Below are 4,884 nucleotides of genomic sequence, written 5' to 3' on the forward strand. Positions count from 1 at the left end.
TTATGTTGCTTTCACATCTTCTCAGGACTGCATGTTGTTACGTACTCACTAATGTTCCCTCTCTCACAGCAGCTCTGTTGAACCTGTTCATAAGTTTAGTGACCTCATGTATTACCTGCACGGCTCTGCCCAGCTTTAACCTGAACAGAGTCAAAACAAGTGAAACACCTGTGATGATACTTTAAGCAGATGTTTCTACAGTGAAATAAGAACAAACTGTTTCTGTGCCCAAGTCATCCCTGGTAAGAAAAGCCTGTTGGACTGTGAGTCAGCCTTTGAACTGCAGGCACTGAGGTCATGACCCTGCGTCAGCAAGCATCTGTGCTTCTGAAATGACCTTGGACACGACACTAAAGCCCTGCTGGCGCTGGTCTGCTAGGTGCTGGTCGAGGAATCAGCCCCCGAGGAGATGAACAAGGTCTCACACTAATATGACTCATCGTTGACCTTACAGCAATCTCTGCTGTACACATTCTGAGGCCATGGAAACCACCCTTTTAGTAACGGCTGAAACTCTGAGAAAGACTTGTGCAGAGAAATAAATGAAGAGAACAAGAATGCCAACAATGGCTGACGGTAGAGCTTGGTCCAAAGTAAAGAGAAATCAGTTAAAAGTTAAAGTTCAAGTGCCTCATTTATGTATGTGAACTGCTCTCTCATACTGAGTGTCAGACAGTTGAGTTTTATCTTTAGGCAGTGCAGCACACCTGCAGTAATTAGGAACATTCATCTTATGGAATCAGACCTCCTGCGGTCGTCTGGGAGTTTGCATCATCCTGTTTAAACTTATCTAAAGTATCTAAAGTAAAAACTGTATCAGCTAGAGACGCCCTCTTTGACAACACAGAGCTCAGGCTTCTGTTTGATCTGTCTGTCTGCTGTCTGCTGTCTGTCTGTCTGTCTGTTTCTCTGTCTGTTTGATCTGTCTGTCTGTCTGTCTGTTTGTCTGTCTGTTTGATCTGTCTGTCTGTTAGATCTGTCTGTCTGTCTGTTTCTGTCTGTCTGTCTGATAGATCTGTCTGTTTGTCTGTCTGTTTGATCTGTCTGTCTGTCTGTTAGATCTGTCTGTCTGTTTGATCTGTCTGTCTGCTGTCTGTCTGTCTGTCTGTCTGATAGATCTGTCTGTCTGTCTGATAGATCTGTCTGTTTGTCTGTCTGTTTGATCTGTCTGTCTGTCTGTTAGATCTGTCTGTCTGTTTGATCTGTCTGTCTGCTGTCTGTCTGTCTGTCTGTCTGATAGATCTGTCTGTCTGTCTGTTAGATCTGTCTGTCTGTCTGTCTGTCTGTTAGATCTGTCTGTCTGTTAGATCTGTCTGTCTGTTTGATAGATCTGTCTGTCTGTCTGTCTGTCTGTTAGATCTGTCTGTCTGTTTGATCTGTCTGTCTGTCTGTTAGATCTGTCTGTCTGTCTGTTTGATCTGTCTGTCTGTTAGATCTGTCTGTCTGTCTGTCTGTCTGTCTGTTAGATCTGTCTGTCTGTCTGTCTGTCTGTCTGTCTGTCTGTCTGTTAGATCTGTCTGTCTGTTTGTCTGTCTGTTAGATCTGTCTGTTAGATCTGTCTGTCTGTCTGTTAGATCTGTCTGTCTGTCTGTCTGTTAGATCTGTCTGTTAGATCTGTCTGTCTGTTAGATCTGTCTGTCTGTTTGTCTGTCTGTTTGATCTGTCTGTCTGTTAGATCTGTCTGTCTGTCTGTCTGTTAGATCTGTCTGTTAGATCTGTCTGTCTGTCTGTCTGTCTGTTAGATCTGTCTGTTAGATCTGTCTGTCTGTTTGTCTGTCTGTTTGATCTGTCTGTCTGTTAGATCTGTCTGTCTGTCTGTCTGTTAGATCTGTCTGTTAGATCTGTCTGTCTGTCTGTCTGTCTGTTAGATCTGTCTGTTAGATCTGTCTGTTAGATCTGTCTGTCTGTCTGTCTGTCTGTCTGTTTGTCTGTCTGTTTGATCTGTCTGTCTGTTAGATCTGTCTGTCTGTCTGTCTGTCTGTCTGTCTGTCTGTTAGATCTGTCTGTCTGTCTGTCTCTTTGATGTTACATTGTGTGTGTTTAATGTGGTGACGACAAGCGGTTGGCAGGTAGGGGCCTTGATCCATCAGAACAACGCTGTTTGCTGAATCCTCTTTATATTGATTCAAAATAAAAAACAGTTAGTTCTGACAAAGTGATCTGATTGGATAAGAGGCATTCCATGAGTGGCGATATAGAGAACAACATCACTGGGACTTTTTACTCTGCGTATCACTCCGCCTCAGCACAGTGTTCTGATCATTAATGAACATCACAGCAGGCCGTGTGTGTCTACATTAAGGAAGCTGGTTCCTCTGAATCACACAGCAGACTCTTACTTCACTGGCTGATGATAAATTAAAACTGACAGATTAACGTACAGGATAGAAACAGCTGATCTGTGGTCACCTCTACACACAGAGTGCAGGAGGATGTTTGGGTTGCTTGGCAACAACGGTCGAGTTTCAGTTAAACAGTGGGGCTAGTTGAGCTGGAGGAGCAGACAGTAATCTGTTGTTGGTTGCTGCCGCCTGTTTACCAGTTGTATAAAAGCAGTATCACACTCGGGGTCGTGATGTTGTTCTGAATATCATCACGGCTGTGATTATCTGCGACACATCATCTCTCCCTCTCATGTGATGCTGCTTAATTATACCTGGAGCATAAATTACAAAACCTTTAGGCTTCTGGAGCGTTCAGAAATATTTTGTTCATGTTTTTACATTTTGACATTTAGATGAAAAAACATTGAAGTTGTATCATCCATTAACCTGACGTTAACCTGACGGGTGTTATCAATAAAAAAAGTTTACTAAACTTTAAGTTTATCTAAAGGGCGGTTAGAGTGAACATGTTACTGTGCAGAGAGCTGCTGCTAACTGTGGTGCAGTATTATAAGGGCTTTCACGCTCTGAGTTTACTCTCATCATGACGACAACTCGTCATGTGCGATCAAAAAGAATAAAGGTAAATACATTCTCTTAATAATTGTCTACATTATTATCATACGATCGCTCAGTCCGGGGCTGTGCGAGGCTCAACCCCGGCACACTGTGTCCACGTTACACAGGAGGGACGTTATTATCTGGAGGAGCTGCTGAATCTGACCTTCAGGCGGCGCAGATAGCGGGGGCATATAATGCGTCATTTGTGGGGCTATCAGCGTTTAGAGAAGTCCCCTCTTAGTTTGGTGATGCAAAGAATCCCTTTGAGCTCACGTTGATCTCATCATGAGGACTCAGACGATGTTCTGCCTGTGTTTAAACCCTTTGACTGAACATGAGACTCAAGTCAAAAGTGTTAATTAGCATTCTGCTTAAATTTACACGACACGCTGACTAAATCAAACTACAGATGCTAATGAAAGGGAAGAAACAAGGCTAATTACTGTTCACAGGTTTCATTATGTTCGATCTGATTAGATGAATTACAGGATGACAGCTGTCATCACAACAATATACCAGTCTCATTTATTTTTGATTGTGTTTCTCACATCGACACTCTGAAACGTGTTATTGTAGCACAGACTGTAATCACTCGCTCATATACACACTTCTATGCAAAAGCTTTTCGTAGTCTGCCGGGCACGAGGGTTTAATTATCACACAAACTTTGATGAAACGTACCGGAAACAGACCGAGGCGCAGCAGAACAGTCTTCAGACACATTGTTTCCTTAATGGGAAATAGTTAATGTGGAACAATGACAGCAGTGTGCTCTTAAAGGTGCTCGTGTGGACTGCCAAAGCAGCACAGGCAGTAACGATGGCTGACAAATGATCCAAATCCAGAAACAAATATTCTTGATTTAAAATAAAATTAGTTTGATCACATTTCAAAGATTGAGCCTTGAACCCACAAATCTACGTTTCAAAGGTGTCTGAACGTCTCAGTACACGTGTTCATCCTGCAGCAGTGAAACAGGCTGTAATGGCTGCAACATAATCCTTGATGGGTCAAAGGTCGTCCACTAAAAGTTCTTGTTGTTTCCACTGACAGGCTCAGATTGTTATTCTAAGTGTGTGACAACATGACAGAAAGGATCCCTACAGAGATAGACCTTTTTGTTACAGAGGAAGATGATTGTTTTAACCACACACAGACGTTACATCGCTCTCTGCAGACACACCAGACTCCATTCAGAAAAACACTGATTTTAGCTCCCAGGACACAGGAGCTGCTGCTCTGCTGCCTCCTCAGTTAGTTTTTCTGTGTTATTGTGAATCTTGTTTAAAATGGTTAAATCAACTGATGGAGCTTGTTTGTGTTTTCTGTGATCAAGGAGTCTATTGCAGCTATTACAACCTGTTTCACTGCTGCAGGCTGAAGACATCAAACCTTTCAACAACTAAAGTTTGACATCTGACAGTAAGCGCTGCTGTTCTGGTCTTCCAGTGCTCGGCTCCAAACACACTTTTAATTAAGACTTTACCTGCGACTGTGCGATGAGTCACTGATCTGCACCTGGAAACACCCAGAGAAGGACTGAAGGTGAACGTCGTTGCTCTGTGTTCCCTGCAGACAGGGACTCAGAGCTAAGTGAAATATATTTAGTACAGTTACTGGGTATCACCTTTCCCTTGATTGGTTGATGTTTGGATTGTTTGCTTGTTTTAATGGACTCACAGTTTAGAGTTAATATGAATGATAATGTTTCATGTGAAAACACCTGCAGTAAACCTGCACTCTGACCTGTGTGGGCGTCGCATTGATTCTCATAGCAGTATAACTGGTGCAACTAATATGCAATGTTTCAATCTGTTATTACAGTTGGTTCCATTAAGTTGTGTTCACACCAAAAGCATGCATGCAGCCTCCACACAGACAGACGTCAGTGCTAACCACTGCACCACCGCGCCGCACATTGATCATCAACTGTAAACAT

The sequence above is a fragment of the Semicossyphus pulcher genome, unplaced genomic scaffold (genome assembly GCF_022749685.1).
Source record: "Semicossyphus pulcher isolate SPU_LCO1_2020_fin unplaced genomic scaffold, fSemPul1.0.p SCAF_3, whole genome shotgun sequence".
Lineage (NCBI taxonomy): Eukaryota > Metazoa > Chordata > Actinopteri > Labriformes > Labridae > Semicossyphus > Semicossyphus pulcher.